General features: G+C 47.9%; 1 protein-coding gene across 1 annotated transcript in view; it reads left to right on the top strand.

The window, feature by feature from the left end:
* Nucleotides 1–672: 672 nt before the first annotated feature.
* Nucleotides 673–17,842, top strand: part of KIAA0040 (KIAA0040 ortholog) — a 32,884-nt gene continuing 15,714 nt past the window's right edge. Inside the window, exons 1-2 of the mRNA XM_030875408.3 lie at nt 673–1,060; nt 15,792–15,864. The gene's annotated coding sequence lies outside the window, so the exon portion shown is untranslated. The remainder of the gene's footprint in view (nt 1,061–15,791; nt 15,865–17,842) is intronic.

The raw sequence follows: 17,842 nt of genomic DNA on the forward strand, positions 1-17,842 counted from the left end.
CTGAGCTCCCTGCCATGGGTAATCAGAAGCTTTGTGTCTGGAGTCCTCCATCCCACACTGGTGCAGCTCTTTCATTTCCTAGCTTTCCAGGTGCTGGACTCCAGACCCACCAGCTCTGAATAAAAAGTGGATAGAGGGCAACTGAGGATGAGAGGGGAAGCACCTTTGAGAACTTTGTGAAGGCAGTTTTCCCCTCCATCTCTGCTTCTGACAGCTCCTGCTGGAGCACACCGTTTCTTATTGCCTTTGGTAAGCAGTGCAGAGACTTTTCCAAGGTGTTGCGTGCACCCCACCAAACACACCGTGCTGACCAGGGGAGCCCATCACGTCCTTTGTCCAGATAAGGCACTGGAGCCTTCACCCAATCTGCCCCATGGCCTCCCTCTCCAACACCTCCCACCCCCTTTCCAAGAAGGCTGCTCCATTAGGAAGGGCTGGGCTATTTTCACTTAAGCCCACTTTTCCCCGAATTAGGTCTCAGATCCCTGGGAACTTTGGTGCCTCCGTGAAAGCGACTGGGACTGGTTCCGCAGGCTCCTGAGCAGCTCTGTCCTGCAGGAGGCGTGTTCCGGGACCGACAGGGCACCGACACTTAAGGGCGGGGCAGGGAGGGGGTAACTGGCGGGAAGTCGGGGTGGGAGGGAGGGCGAGTCTGGGCCGTGTGCGCCCAAGTCCAAGGGCAGCCGTCCTCCGCGGGCCCCAGGGTGGCGAGTTTGGGCCGAGCCCAGGGAGCGGGAGAAGGAGCGAGTCTGATTCAGGAAGTCGAGCCTCTGACATCAGGGGCAGGACGGAGTTGGAGTGAAACCTCAAAAATGCGAGGCGTCGGCCAGCGGGAGGGCAGGGAACACAGAGGGCGCCTTTCTCAAAGCCTGAGGCAGGTACGCGCAGCGCAGGGCGGCCCCCGCTGACCCTCCACCTGGGCCTGGCCCGCGCGGGACCCGCAGGGGCTTCCAGCGAGACACCAGGACCTCGTCCCTGCGCCCGATCGCTGGTGCACGGGCAGCACCCGGTGGACCCCCGAGTGACCACGCCTGCAGGAATCCCTCCAGTGGACTCAAGGGTGAGTCTCAAGATTTTTTGTGGTTGTTGTGTGTGTGTGTGTTTTAAAACACTTTTTGAGCGGCCCTCCGTTTGCAAGGGGGCTTCCCACTCCCTCCTTTCTTCAGAAGATTGAGACTAGCCCCCTAGATAAGTGAAATTTAAGGATTGTTTCCAAACAGCCTCTTGCCCCTTCGCAACTTCACTTGCAGCGTCCCCCTGCTTTGCGAGGATTCCTGGCAGCCTTACTTCTGCTTCTGGGCTGAGTCCACATGGGTTCCTAGTGGGGTTTGGGGTGGAGTTCTCCGACTCCCGTTGACAACAGCTGCCGGCAGGAGCGGCTTGAAAGGGACAGAGGGACATTCAGTTTGCTAACAAAAAAAGTCAAGACCTGAGACCCTCCAAAAATCACCCCAGGCTCAGAGGTTTCTAAATTATCCTAGGTGAAGCCAAATTTTCAAGGGGTCTAAGAAACTGGCCACCGCGAAAATATGGCCTGGAGCCAGGGCTGGAATGGGAACCTGTCTGCTCTTCCCCGAGCCTCTGGGGGGATCTGCCTTGACACAGACCGCTTGCTAACTTCTTTACCTCTCTCAACAGTCCCACACCCAGTCCCTCACCCTGCCCATGAACGTAAAATGGAGGACACAGTGAGTTTCCCTAGTATTTTAAAGAGTTTCACAGGAATACATTATAGTAGAGTTAAACTATCGACATTAGCTAGTGGGAACACCAGCCCTGCCTAACCGAAAGGGAAACTGAAGCAGACAGGCACTGCCCTAATTTCTTAGGGAACAGTGGCAGCCCACATGCTAGCTGCCTTGCAGGACTGCTCCACAGAATCTGCTGAATGAGGAAGGGTGGTACACTTGAGCATCTGAGAAGCACTTTCCTTCCAAAGCCGTTGCCTTTCATTCACTCAGCTGAAGGTCATAAGAACCTGCACCTAATCTGAAGGGACCCTCATTCTGAAGTCCTGTTGGATAACGGGAGAGCCTTGAGTTACAAGGAACAGGACTGGAAGACAGCACTGACGCTAGGTTGTTCCTAACCTCTGTACAAATGGTTTGCAAGTTCCGCCTAGAGAATTCAGCAAGGATGTCACCATCAACCTCCTGGTCTGATGTGTCTACCTTTCGCCTGTGCTGGGCTGGGGAGGCAGCTGTATTAAAAAAATCTGATCAAGTCCTTCACTTCATCTGAAATTCTGGCTCCCCATCCCCACCCCAGATACAATTTTAGGAAAGAAATGTATTGCAAAACAAATGTTTCTCCAGCCTTCAAACTTTGTTAATATTTAGCCTGTGGAATAAAGAAAGGATCTTTTCTGTCCTCTTCCCTGAAGACTAACCCCAAGAGAGTAATGAACACTCGACAAGCACAGTCACTGATTTCATCAAACAGGGACGTACCTCCATCCCATCCATTCATTCAACAGTTACTGCACCCACTGTGTGCCAGGCAGTATGCCGGGACCCTGGAGTCCAATTATCATGATACAGTTTCTGCATTTGAGGACATGAAATCTGGTAAATGAGACAGAGGAACAAACTACAGCTCAGAATAATACACATCATCATAGCAATAGCTATGGGACACCAAAACAATCCAAAGGAGGGAGTGAATAAATCCCCCAGGAATTATCTGCAGAAATGACGGAGGAGCAGGTTTTGAAAATGATTAGGCATTCCCAGGAAAAGGGTATTCCAGACAGAGGAAAGAGTATCTGCAAATTCAATGGCAGGTTGGGGGAATTGCAAGTAATGGGGATTACACTACTGTACAAAGAATGGTGAGCTCTTTCCTGTAGCAGTGGGAAGTCATTTTTTCAACAGGGAAACAGTATGGTCAGATTTGTGTTTGGAGAGAGAACTGATGGCCAGATGGAGGCGGACTTGGAGAGATGAGAACAGAGATAAGGAAGACCTCAACTAAGATCATGGCAGAGGGAACTGAGAAAAGGGCATGGACTTTAGTGGTGTTTAGGAAGTAGAGTCAAAGGTACCTGGTGACCAAGTGAACGTGGCAAAGGAGGAATGAGTGGAACAGAGGATTATAAGGTGTTGAGCTGGGGATGGGGAGATGCACCGTGATGCTTGTAATGGAAACCACATGAACTAGGGGAGGCGTGGACTTGGGAAGCAGATTTTTGAAGAAAACGATGAACATGTTAGACACATTTAAGTTGGATGTACTCAGGGGATGTCCAGGTGGAGATATATGGGAGGCAGCGGGCACACAAGTCTGGAGCCCAAGGAGAGGCAGAGGCTGCTCCAACGTAACTATCTCAGATGCTGTACAGAAAAGCAGTGTCGAAGGAAGCTAAAGAGGCCTGATTACACTGTCAGTGAGACCATTTGACCCTGAAGAGTCTTGGATTTGTCAGTAATGGCCTACAGGTATTATTTTCATACCACACAGTGACTTCCAGATGACTCTCTCTAGACTCCCAAGGTTTTCCCCAGATGCCTTGCACGGTGATACCTAAAGTGTTGGCGAGAACCCTAAAATGGCACACAGGTGGTACAGATGCATTTAACCGAACAAGTAAATCCCCAAGAATCACTCCCCCGTGTGAGACATGAATACTTTAGTTGAATTGTAAAATCTGCAGAGACACCTCCGGAACTCATACCCCAAATCTAGTCATGGCACCTGTGTGGGAGAGTCCTACCTTCATTAAAAGAAGGACAACTTTCTCAGACTAATTCTAAACCGCTATAGAGTGGTCCTTTAGGGCTGGCTGCCAATGCCCAGATCAGGATCTTATGTGTCCTGGTGTGGAAGAAAAAAAACCTTGAACTTGGAACTAGATAGACATGGGTTCAATTCTTGCCTTGACCACTTACTAGCTGCCCTTGAACAAGTCTTTGAATCTTTCAGCTTCATTTCCCTTATATTTAAAATGGAGATAATTATATCTCACCAGGGCAATAGTCAGAATCAGAATCAAATTGAAAAAGAAAGTACATTTAATGTGCTACATAAATTGTAAGGCTCTATAAAAATGTAAGGGGTTTTTACTAGTAGTACTAGTCTTTCCTCTTGAAGTTACCAAATCAGATGGACTGTGTAGGTACAGGATCTGGGCAGCGTCTTAGGCCCAGACTTGCAGCTTTTTAAATGCATGAAATATTTTAAGGCAGTAATTATAAAAGTCTCCTTCCATCAGAGCAATGACATGCATCTATTCTGGCCACTTCTCTTTTAACTCCTTACCTAATGTGGTCAGAGACCAAAGAAGCAAATGCTCTCCTAAAGCGTATGCAGGTTGCGTGGTGCACAAGGGCTCCTGGGAGCTCATGGGGCTGAAAGCAGTCAAGATTCCACTTGCTAAGCCACAGACCCACCCCCTTTGCAGCCAAGTCCACCCAGAGGGGACACTTTTTTCCTAATCCTCACCAATGTGCTAGTTGAACCAGTAGTGGCCCTGAATCTGAGCATCTTTTGATGGCTTAGATATCTCTGTGTCTTCTCCCAGCCAGAGAAGCCTGACATATTCCAACCCAGGGAAGCTCAAGTTTTACGCCAACATCCAAACTTTCAAGTAAACAGACTCCCTGTAGGGGCTGGTTGTTGAATGAAGAAAAGGAAATAACCACAGACACAGAGACTTCAGATGGAAAGATACTTTAGAGATGAGCCAGCCCCTCTCCCTCTCACTCCACAGATGAGCAACCCAAGGTTCAGGGAGGGAAGTGTGTGCCCGGGTCAACAGCTGGTTAATGGAGGGACCAGAATCCAAGTTCAGGAATAGCGAACACTCTCTGGACTGTCTATCACCTGGACCTTCTGTGCCTCACACACAGGGACACACGCAGGCGCTCAAGTGCTGGCAGAGAGGAAAAGCGAGAAGATTCCACTTGAAGGCTGAATCTTCCCTGAGTGGTCTCTGGGGATAACCCAGAGCAGACCTTCAGGAGATGTGGGCAGATCTCCCCCTTTAAAACAATCTCCATACCACTGCCATCCCTTCTGTTTCCTCGATGTCAATCCTTAAACTGTTCTCAAGAATTCCCAGAGATCCCTCAAGAAGGAAAACAGCATTGGGTGCCTTAATGAACTAAAGCCTGTTTAGGGTTTCATGCAACTTATCATGAAGACTGTTTCCAGACCAGTGGGTGGGTCAGCAGTACACATCAAATATGACATTCAACTGACCATTCGATAAGAAAGGCTCTAAGCGAATCATAGGAGCTCGTGAGACTTATCACAGGCACAGTAAGAGATAAAACCGTGACAGATAGACTTGCCCTCTCCAAGCAGCAAAAGGAAAATCTACAGCAAATTTTTGGATGGGCAATCCCCAGGGCCATCGACCAGCTCAGGTTTCTGACATTTCTCCCACATCAGCCCGGGCCATCTGAACAGAGCACCACCTGGGGACGTCGTGGCCCCTTAGTGGAGACCGGGCAAGGGTAGCCGAGTTCCAAAATGAACTTCACACAAACACAAGATTCCTTTCTTAGGGCAGCTCCCAAGGGGCTTATGGCAGTGTCCGAACCAAATCCTGGCCCTGGGAAGAGACCTCCTCCCACGTCTGTAAGCAAACTGCTCCATGGAATTTGTTGCTAAGAAATGAAGGAAAACCGAATCATAGCCGTGTTTCTTGGTCAAAATTGAAGATTGTGTTTGTAAGTCATTGCAGACTTGCCCTTGCTCTTAACTGTCTATAACTCCTTCCTGTTAGGTTGTTTTTCAGTAGACTTCTATTCTCCGCAGATACAATCCTAATTTCAAGCCGGACAGGCTTAAGGAAAGCCCATCAGCAATTTCTTTTCGTTTTCCAGGCAAGTCATAAGAGAAAACTGGCAGAAGAGAAGGGGGAAAAAAATGTAACAGCAATAAGGATAGTTGTATATTATAGTTCTTTTAGTCTTCAAATTGTCCTGAGAAGGAAAAGCTGGGGGTACACAGGTTTAGAGATGTGTATGGAGGCTGGGGGTTGGGGATGGAGAAAGAGGCAGGGGAAACTGGGACATTCAATTAGCTTTACTCTTAATGGGAACAGAATGGCACACGGTGCACATGCTGGGTCTTAACCTAAATGACGTGTGACTGCGGCCACCTTAAATAAGAGAAGAGAAAAGCTGCGTGCGAGTCCGGAGCCTGCTTTTCCCACCCCAACCTGAGGAAGATCCTGAGGCTGTGCCCTTTCTACGCTTATAATCTTAGGTTCCTATGCAGCTCCACCAATGGGACAAGGTGCCGGCTTTCAAAAGCCCTTCTGCTGTAAAAGTCCCACCGTAGCCTGACGTTCCAGAGAGCCACTCAGGCACATGAGCCCGAAATCACCCAGGAACTAACGCTGGGGTCAAAGTGACCTTCCCAGTGATCAGGGACCGGGAGCAAACAAATGTCCATCCAACTTTTCTTACTCCCATGAATCTGTAGTGTGCACACTAGGCTCTCCGTAGCTATTTGCTGAATAGTGGTGCTAAGAATTTGAGGCACACAAAAATGACAGCCACTGCTGCCTCCCAGCCACCCACCGGGTTGCTTTACGAGCACATCACAGTGGTTTACTCAACATCATGCTGGGGAGAAGCGGCAAGGCTGGAAGAGAACACACCACTCTCAGGGCCAGCCCTGCAGACCTACCCCATCTGTCAAACTCCTTTCTTGTAAGTGACTGGTGGCTCCCACCTTCCCCTCCCTCACTCTGCCTTCCGTTCCTGACCTGAAACATCCCCCTGCTCCTGCCCAAGGCCCACAGTCGGCTGAATAGCAGTGGCCAGTGCAACCTGGCCATGGCCTAGATTAAAACCTCCAGACTCATTACGTGGGTGACCCACCCCATCCCATAATGAGACCTCCCCTGGGAGAGGGGAGCACATTGGCACAGCACACCACCCAGACATGACCTGCTTGCTCAGAGCTCTCCTGGTTTCCAAATTAGAAACTCAGACCCTGCCCTGTGGGATATTTGGCCCGAAGCCTTCTCTGGTTCAGGAAAACAGCAATGATGCGCCGGGTGCCTCAGGGCGCTTGCTGATTTCCAACTACTGTGTTCTTTGTAGTTTTGCACCAAGACATTATTGACCCCTCTGAGGAAAGAGCTGATTTTTACCATGTTTTCAATGGATGGACGGCACAGGTTTCCACGGCTGGATGTGGAAAGAATATCTCATTTCCAGACAGAGATACTACATTTCCCCCTCCCTGTCTGGGACAAGAGGAAGGGATACAGTCACAGAGCCTGTGACACACAGGGAAGAAGGTCTGATGTTCCTGACTGACATTTTCCAGGAATAAGTCTTCAGTGGTTTAAAAAATATTATTCCTTCAATAAGGAATACTTCAACCACTGAGGTATGTGGTCATTTGACATTTGGTATTGGAGTGAATGAATAAATACACACTAAAAAGATAATCAGTGATGTTATACTTCTCAAACCATTAATAATGGAAACTACACCATTCTTTTCCATTTAACCATCAATCAGCTTTCAAGAAATTTTGTGTTATCTCCTCCCACTTTTTTTATTGAGGTGAAATTCACATTACATAAAATTAACCATTTTACTGTGAAAAATTCAGTGGCATCTAGTACATTCATGATGCTGTAGAACCACCACCTCTATCTACTTCCAAAATACTTTCATCGTTGCAAAATAAACCCCCACGCCCAGTAAGCAGTTACCTCCTATTGCTCCCTCTTCCCAGCCCGTGGCAACTACCAATCTGCATTTATGGATTTATCTATTCTGATATTTCTTATAAATGGAACCATACAATGTATGCCCTTTTGTGTCTGGCTTCTTTCATTTAGCATAATGTTTTCAAGGTTCATTCATGTTTTAGCATTTATTGGTGCTTTGTGCTTTTTCATGGCTGAATAATATTCCATCGTGTGTATGTACCACCATTTGTTTACCTATTCATCTGTTGACAGACACTTGGGTTGTTTCTACCTTTTGGCAATTGTGAATAGTGCTGCTGTGAACATGCAGGTACAAGGGTTTGTCTGAGTACCTATTTTCAATTGTTTTGGGTAGATACCCAGCAGTGGAATTGCTGGATCATAGGGTAACTCTATGTTTAACTTTTTGAGGAACGACCAAACTGTTTTCTCTTCTCCCACATTTTAATCAACATATTTATAAATTCACTTTCCTTTCTTGAGGATAAAGTGCATAGTAAGTGGCATGCTTTCCCACGCCTGGTCCCTTATTTCTTGCCTTTAATCTTATGCTTTAAGGAAAGATATTAAACCTGGCTTCTTGTGGTCCTAGAGATGCAGAGTTATTTGGATGCTTGAGATAGATAATATTTGGGTAAACTATAAATCCTTCTTGGTGTAGCTGAGTAGTAAGCAACAGGTAACACCAGCAACATTTATGGAGGACCTTATGTGTGCCGGGCACTGCATTAAGAAAGTCACATACTTCTCACTTAACCCTCATGACAGTTCAACTACGATACCTATTTTACAGAAGAGGAAAACTAAAGTTTCTACCAAGAGCAAAGTTCTCTTCCTCTGGCTCCAGAGTATTATCTGTAAGCCTCTCCTACAAAGAAATTCTGCAGCTGCCACCAATGATGAATCAGAAGCTGTTCAATATCTTGGGAGCTTACAGTCTACTTTGGTGGATGGATAAAGAGGCAATTATAATACAGTGTCATCAATGTTATGATAGGTGTCACAACAGGGAGGAAGTGCACTTAGCCCGGCTCTAGGTGACAGACTTAACAGAGGAGACAAAAATCTAAGTCAAAGTTGTTATTTCATTTATAAATAAATGAGCCTTTGTGCCCCTTGGTAAGGCTTGACCCTCCCCCATCCTCCCTTTGGCAACACCACCTCATCATTCCCAGAGCCAAGCGTCTGGCACACAGTAGCTGCTCATTAAACACAGGTTAATGTGCTTCTGCCGATGGAACTTCCAGCCCCTGTCACACTGTTACGGAACTCCAATGCCTGGAACTCAACTCATACGCTTTCTCAAAAAAGCTGTGGCCCAGGCACGAGGGGAAGGAAATTAGAAAAAGCCTAGAAGGGCTTCTGTTGTTCTCTCTACATCTGAACACGCTTGCGTACACGAGAAGACAAGAGAAGAGGGGGAAGAAGGGTGGGGAGACGGGGGGGACTGTGAAGACATCTCCCCACACCCAGGTGAGGAGTCTGCAGAGGTGCCTGGGATCCTGAAGCAGAACTGGAATGAACTGCTAAACCACTTTACCAAACTGTATGTTCTCCATTTCCTCTCAAGGTTGTGTTGTTACTTCAAGACTCCTAGCTCATGGCTATCCGGTATCTGGGGCAATTCACCTCACCAGCAGGGATAAGAATCAGTAGCCTCAGAGAAAGGTCTAGACTCTCCCCAGTTGCTAATCCTCACTCCTCTTTCTCAGGGGTCTTCAGTGAGACTGGTTCACGTTCAGCACCTCTCTACAAAAGGAGAACTGTAAAAACTCTTAGGAGCCCTGCTGGCCTTGCTTTAGAAGGCAGGAGCTGTCCCAGCGTGGCTCTGGCTGCATTTTATTCATACACATTTCTTAAATGTCTTTGTGTGTGCCAGACACTATACTGGAGGCCGTGGGGAATTTAAAAAACAAAGACAGGCACAGATCCCACCTGCAGGGGCCTACTGCCTATGCCTAGGAACCTGCCAGCCCTTAGCCGTAGTCCTGCCCCCTCATCCAGAGGTGGAAGAAACAGCCTCCCCCCTGGGATTAGAGTCTGTCCTGGGATCTCTGCTTGCTGGTGCCACCCTCTCTTCACCCACCACCCAGGCTCTGTGTGGTGTGACTCTCAGCATCCCTGACACCTGCTTCATCCCTGCTCAGCCAGCTCCCCAGGCTCTGAGCAACTTACCTAAGCCATAAGCTGCTGCTTTGGGTTCCTACCCCAACTGTGAAAGCAAGGCCTTCTTGTTCTGCACAGGCCCCAGTCCTGGTCCCCATTCACCGCTGTAACCCTACCCTGTTAGAGCACCCGTGACCTGGTCCTGCAGAGGCCAATGCAAAGCTTGTGGAGATATGAGGGCTCAGTCTCCCAGGAATGAAAATGTGGGCACCCCGGCCTGCAGGAGGTAATATACAGCCTCACAAAGGCACTCTCAACTCTGGGTCTTTTCCATCCCATAACCATTCAGTCAGTTCACTAATCAAATGGACAAGCATTTATTGAGCATCTACTATGTGCCAACAATGAACTAGGCATGGGGGATTCCTAGAGGAAAAAACTCTCAAACAGTCTATAGTCAAGTGGGAAAGCAGACATGAACAGCATCTTACCATAAGAATACAATAGTAAGACAGCACAAGTATCCAACAGTATCTTTCACCCGTTGCCAAGGAGGTAATGTAGGAGAGAGGGACAGAAATGTTCAACCATGATGATCTCTATGTAACCCATGATTGCAGAAAAAGCCCCAGGCCACTAAATTTTCCTTTCTCTTACCCTATCTGGTGGGGGCAGTACAGTACACAGGTCAATCTCTGCTGCAGTTCTATAGGCCAGAGCATTCCTCACTGGCTCTGCCTGAGATAACCAAAGCGTCTTGCCATGCTACACACAGCAGTCGTCAATCACTGTGGTCCCTTCTGCATCCTTGAGCTCCCCACCGCTGGATCATAGCAGGGCTCACGAGCTCAACACCCACGAGGCCTGACAGATAAAGCTAACATTTATGGAACACTTACTCTGTGCCATGTGCTGCTTTAACGACATGATACAGATGATTTAACTCATCTGATTTCCATAACAATTCAATGACAGAATCTCTTCTGATTCTTCTTTTATATTTGAGGAAACTGAGGCACAGAGGGGTAAAGGGACTTTCCAAGGTCAGACAGCTAGTGAATGCGGGAGGGGCAACCTTTGACCCAAGCTGATCCGCCCGAAAGAGTAACACAGGCGGTGCGGGAATAAGGGCAGGACCAGCTGTGCTGGAAGCTGTGGTTCAAACAACCTCTCTTCACTGGTCACATCTAACTCAGGGGCTTCCGGCTTGCAACCTGTGGTCTAGGTTTGCCCTTCTTGCACAAAAATCTCATTTGATTTCTACCAACCTTGGGCTAAATGTTACCAGTATTATTACATGGGTAGGCTAAGTGTGTGTGTGTATGTATGTATGAGAGAGAGATCCCTTTGAACTTGTGCCAACTGGAACCGGCTTTGGTTACCTTTGTAGCCCCAGATTTGAATTCAGGATTATCACCAAATTTAAGAACATACAAAGGAATAAAGCATGTTTGGAGTTGAGAGGGAAGGAGGCAGAAAACTCACTATCCACTCAAATTTTCTTACACAATAATCTGCTTGGTTAAACATGGTTAAACATGAAAAACATCCCCTGAAGGTCCTTGGCCCAGCGTATCATCAGTTACGCCCTGCCCTGTCCCTGAACATTCAAGTCATAATAAGTAAGAAGGTAAGGAGGGAGAGAAGGTCTCCCAGTAGCAGCCCTTCTCCTCAGGCCACTGGAATGCCATGGATTAGAGCAGTTGGCTGGGAGAGGGCCAAGCAGGAGTGAGCTGCTTGTTGCCATGGTAACAATGGGAGATTCGAAGTCCCCAGATCTTGGCCCGGTGCCTAGGCCACTTTGATTGGATTCCTTCTCTGAGCCAGCTGTGCTTCCTTGAGCAGTCTGGAATCTCTTCATTCTCATCCTCACTGCATTTGATCGTTCCATTCTCCCTGCAGGTGCCAAGTCAAATCACAGCCTCCTTGAAGCCTTGCCTAGATTCCTCCATGGAATTAACAGCTTCCTCTGTGCTGCTCCCATAACCATTTGTTGGCATAAGTGTCCCCTGGGACACTTAACTAGTCATGCTTCATAGTTCCCCTGTGCTCATCCATTTCCCAAACAAAAAATAAATTCCTTGACTTCACAGTCTACATCTTTAGTTCAGTGTGGAATCCCTTACCCAGGTAGTTGGCAGGTTTCTACATCTTGTTAGGCAGCATTAGCTGGGAGAGCCCTAGAAAAGAGAGAAGTTCCTTGCGCACATAGTAGGTTCTCAACTAATGTGCACTGAATTGAACTGTGCGCTGCTGTGCTGCAGAGAGGGGAGAGGGCGGTTCCTGGCCTCCTTGGACTCAATTGTGTCAACAACCCAGGTTCAGGGAAGGAAGAAAAAAGCCAGCAAAGAGTTCCTCCCTCTGGAAAATAAACAGGGAGAGCTTTTTGCAGTAATGACAGTGAGACAGTGAGATGCTGAATGCCACACACACGTTCTCTACTCAGTCGGCTTGGCATCTGAAAATTACCAGATGGAATGCTATCAATTCATGACACCAAAATATGTTAGGAACACAGCCAATTGGGGCTTTCCAAAAACGTGGCGATAACCTCACTTTCAAGTGAAATAATCATAATATTCAATATGGCACCCCGTGAGGCAAAGGTCCATATCCATTTGAGGCCAGTGATCTTTGGAAGTCAGGTCTCACTGCTGTCATCTCTGTTTCTTGGCACTGACAGCCTCACTGGAGATTCAAAGGTAGCTAGTCCCCAAAAGAGGCCTGCAGAGTGTGCTTGCAGTCTGGAATGCCCCAGAATATCTGGCATCTGAGCACACTCTGAGCCCAAGCTGAATGAATTCTCCAAACCCAGAATAGTGAAATTCCAATTGGTAGATTTTTTCTTTTCCTGAGTATCTTCTATCTGGCCACAATGCTGGGTGAGAACCCAGAAACCAGGGTAGCAGAGTGGAATGAGCACTGCATATTTAGGGGTAGAACTGCCCCATCTTCCACGATCAGCTGTGAGAACTTGGGCAACTCATTTAATTTCAGTGAGCCTCAGTTTCCTCGTCTCTAAGTATGGTCATTCATTAATTCAGCAAATACTTTCCAAGAACAAAACAGGTCCCTGGATGCCCTACTGGGAATGGAAGAAAGATGATTAAATAAAATGAACCTAAAGTGGGTTGAGGGCTATGGTAATAGTATAGGGACAGTGATGGGGCACAGGACAGGGGCTCTAAACATAATGAGGTCTCAGAAAGTTTCCCAAGGGGGATGATATTTCAGCAGAGACTAAATGCATAGAGACCAGGAGTGGGATTGGGATGGGATTGGGAGAGAGTTGGGGGTTTCAGATAAAGAAGCTTCCCTGAGGCCCTAAAGCAGGAGGGACCACAAATCTCAGGGAGTCTGAGAAATGGAAGGCTTTGTAAACTGGAGAAGTGACTGGTTGCCATTGTTTGCTCCTCTCTTGCTGCTTTTTAGGAGTGAGTGGAGTAAGGAGAGTATCACTCTGGGAAATGGGAAAACTAGGACCCAGTCTGCCCTTGGCCACTGACCAGCTTTGCAATTTTAAACAAATTTTGAATACCCATTTCTGTTCTTTAGTTTATTCATCTGTGAAATAGGGCAAGAAATCCCTTCTCTCCTCACATTACAGTGGATTTGATGAAGAAATGCTTGCAGAAGCTGTTAAAAAATTAAAACGAGTTATTAAGTGCAGGGTCTTTGCTAGGACTTTCCCCAATCATAAATAAACGCAAGCCCATTTAGACTGCAGAAGTCATTGCATCCGGGTTTTTTCCCCCCCTGCCTCCCTTCCCAAGGGATCAGGAGATAAATAGCAGGTTCCTTCTGATTGGTTTGGTCATATGTCATTTCAGTTCATAATCCGATTTTGTCTAAGGGAGAAAGTATGCTATTAATAAAAGGGTTTTTTTTTTTTAATTGTAATATTTGTGATTACTGAGCCTGGCTAGTTAGGGCAGACTGCCCATGAGCCCAGGGTGGGGCTTAATCCTGCTCTGGCCAAGGCATACTTCGAATTACAAGAGGGATCAGATAAGAGAATGTAGCCTCTGAAACATTGATGCTGCTACCTGTCTTCTGCTCACCAACTTTCAGGGCTTCCCTGGGGCCCATTACTGTACAGCAAAGCTATGTTGAGCCTTCCCAGCCCCCTGAAATCTTACCAGCCTTGCCGGTACCACCTAATTTCCCACTCTTCCTCAGGAGGTTTCTTCACTGCCTTCCCAGTCTCAAACTCTGTATGTGCTGGCCTCTGGACCTCTACTCTTGCTTTCCCATCCTACCCAGCTCAGCCCAGCTTCCCTTCTCCCACCCAAATGTCCAACCCTCCATGTGATAACACCCAGCACGGCGGGGGGGGGGGGGGGGGGCGGGGGGGCGGCACCCAACCTCCATCTCCTCCAGGCGGCCTCTCCCTTAAAACTTAAGCCAGGCTTCCCTGGTAGCGCAGTGGCTAAGAATCCGCCTACCAAGCAGGGGACACAGGTTCGAGCCCTGGTCCAGGAAGATCCCACATGCCGCAGAGCAACCAAGCCCGTGTGCCACAACTACTGACCCTGTGCTCTAGAGCCCGCGAGCCACAACTACTGAGCCCACGAGCCACAACTACTGAAGCCCATGCGCCTAGAGCCCATGCTCCGCAACAAGAGAAGCCACTGCAATGAGAAGCCCGTGCACCGCAACGAAGAGTAGCCCCCGCTCGCCGCAACTAGAGAAAGCCCGTGCTCAGCAACGAAGACCCAACGCAGCCAAAAATAAATTAAAATAAATTAAAAAAACAAAAAGCTAAGCCAACATCGATCCCTCTCCTTTCTAACCGTGCATGATTTTGGCACTTCCTGATATTTACCTTAGCCTTTAATTGCTTGTATTATTTTTGAAAATTAAACTGTGAAGAGCATTATCAGTCTATAAAGAATCTCATGTATGTATTATTTGACTTTTACAACAACACTGGATGGTGAGTGGAGTCCGTGGGATTATTATCTTCCCATCTGAGATGGGGAACCTGAGGCTTGGAGATTCGGGGACCTGCACTGTCACCTGTCAGGACTTACTGTGTTCTAAGTTTCATTAAGAAACTCTCCTAGGATGGGAACCAGATCATAACCTTCTTTGTTTCCCTCAGCACCATGTTGATCACACAGCAGATAGTTATTAACTAACATTTCTTGAAGTGAAATCTATAAGCAACTACTGGAAAAATAATCGGAATGGCATATTTCATTGATGCACATCATTGCTATTAGTACTATTAGCCTCTTCGTGTATAAAGAACAGTATGCTTGCAGCATTATTTTTATTATAGTGACCCAGTAAACAACCTAAGGGAGGCTCTCACGTGTTCTATACAAATGTCCCCACCCCTGCCCCCGGGGGTCCATCAGAGGGCAGCCACTCATGCAGGCTCTGCCCCTCTGTTCACACCAAGCAGCATGGCCCCACTGCCTCCTGGCAAAGGATGGAATGTGCTCATCAGAACTTGCCTGGCAGGGTTGACATGCTGGGCTAGCCCTTGGAAATCTGGAGTCATTTGGGCACATGGAAGATGCAGGTTGCCCAGAACCGCTGCAGAGCCAGGTGCAAGAACCTCGAAGGTTGGGGTGGGGTAAGGGTGGGGTCCATCCATCCATTCTGGGTTGGAGGTAGAAAGACCTCCCAGTGTGGGAGCCAATTTTCTAAGCATTTCAGGCCACTGTGACTACCTGGCAGAACTGAGGAGTGTTGTTTGTTGCCATGTCCCTACATCCACCTGGTATAATACCCGTTATGACTCTCAGTTTCGTACAGTTCCTGACAGCCTAGGAGCACATTCCCAGGCACTGTTGCTTTGACACAAGGACCCTCCCTGCCAGGCAGGTACTCACTTCCAGTTGGTTGTTGACTTTGGAAAGTACCTGCATACAGTCAGACCTTCAGAACTGTACCAAAGGACTGAGAGGAAAGCCAAGCCCCTCCCAGCCCTGCCCCTGATGCCCTTCGGTAGAGGCAAGAATGCTATCTGTCATTTTCTTGTGTCTCTTCCCAGATTTCCCCCATTTTGGAGATGAAGAAGCTGAGGCCCAAAGCAACTGAATGACCTTCCCGAGGACGCATACTGAGTAAGTCACTGGTGAGAATTTGAACTGGCTTCTCACACCACTATGAACTTCCCCTGCACTCCAGGCTATATTTTAGCCAAGAATTCAGCTCATGAAAATCTACAAGTGTGTAAACAAATAAAACCAGATAAATGTCAAAGCCAGAACTGGAGGCCTGGAGCTCCATAGGCTGTCCACTGAGAAGCAGAGCTGCCTGCCCCTCTCAGGGCACTCCAAGCCCCTTCTCTGGCTGCTCCAAGCCAACTCCCATCTCCAGGACTCTCTCCTGCCTTCCACCGAGCAGGGGCAGGACCATACATCCTGACCGTTTTGCTCTATCAAAGTGTTCCCACCCAATGTCCTATTTCTTCAAGACCCTGATACTTTGAGGGTTGGTCTGATAACAATGTGTGTGTGTGTGTGTGTGTGTGTGTGTGTGTGTATACATATATACATATATATGTATGTACACACACACACACATTCTGGGATGCTAAGGAAAGATAAAACTTAAGGCTGGTACAGAGCCTGCAGGTGGTCCAGACCTGAGGCCACAGGTAGAGAGCTGGGAGACAAGATCAGAATTCCCTGGCCTTTCCCACCATCCCCCCACCTCCCAGTGGCCCCATGTGCTTTCCAGAGAGTCTTTCATAAAGCTTTGAGGCCTCCAGGCAAGAATGGAGCAGGGGTGGTAGATGGGGAGGAGTGATGGGGTGGGGCTGAGGGAAGAGCGCGCGCGTGTGTGTGTGTGTGTGTGTGTGTGTACGCGTGCGTACACTTTGCTATCTATGGGGAGTTCCCCTAGCCCACAGTCTCCAGCAGTTTCTTCCATCCATACTCCCAAATCACTCATGGGCAATACCTGCAGCCTCCTTTGGGAAGGTCATTTCAGGGGTGGAGAGGAAGATGAGATATTTGGGGGCAAAGGCAGGCAAGTTGAGGGCATCAGGGATGAGGTGAAGCCAGTGGCAGTTGCAGAATTTCTCTAGAACAGGGTCTTACAGGTAACAGTCTATTTGCACAGAAGCACCTAAAGCTGCATTTGATGAGACTGAGCAAGTATCATCTGTATCAAAGAAATAGGGTACTGGGGCTTCCCTGGTGGCGCAGTGGTTGAGAGTCCGTCTGCCGATGCAGGGGACGCGGGTTCGTGCCCCGGTCCGGGAAGATCCCACATGCCGCGGAGCGGCTGGGCCCGTGAGCCATGGCCGCTGAGCCTGCGCGTCCGGAGCCTGTGCTCCGCGACGGGAGAGGCCACAGCAGTGAGAGGCCCGCGTACCGCAAAAAAAGAAATAGGGTACTGAGGCAAAAAGGGGGTGCTACTTGCCTGAGTGGGGGCTCGATAAATATTTTAGCACACTCATATATGTCCTCTGCATTCACCAACAGTTATTTATCAAAACTGTAAAAAAAAACATCTACATGCAACGTTAGGGATACAGATGTAAACGCATACACACAGAAAGTGGAGGTTCATTCTCCAGCAACATCAACTCTGTGCTACCCGCCCTCTGGATGGAGCCTGTGACCCGAAGTCTCATGAACCTGAAATATTCCACACTGTGCATTCCGCAGGGGTGAGTTATGATTGGAATGAGAATATTTTTGCTCACTCCATGATTTGGCCTTTATATTTTAAGCCTTAATATTGCAGTAAGGTAGCTTTCGGCGTTTAATTGCCCTGAGCCTTTGTTAACATTAAATGAAGGGAGGAAATGGAAAGGAAAATAAAACTGTATCTGTATTGCTTTTGAGTTGCATAATTGTATATTTTTGCCACCCCATTGGTTTTCAACTATTCCAGCCCATAAACCTCTCCCCTGCCACCACTGAGGAAAATAAGTCAGTCATTCGGTTATCACTGCAAAGTTTGCCAAATTCTCAGTTCTCTTCTCTAATATTAAAGAGAATGATACACCTTTAAATTGAGTCTATTTTTTAATTACCACCTGTGGGAGGCCCTGAATCACACAAGTGCTTGGTCATCTTCTTGCTTTTT

This window comes from Globicephala melas, chromosome 1, assembly GCF_963455315.2.
Source record: "Globicephala melas chromosome 1, mGloMel1.2, whole genome shotgun sequence".
NCBI classification, from domain to species: Eukaryota; Metazoa; Chordata; class Mammalia; order Artiodactyla; family Delphinidae; genus Globicephala; species Globicephala melas.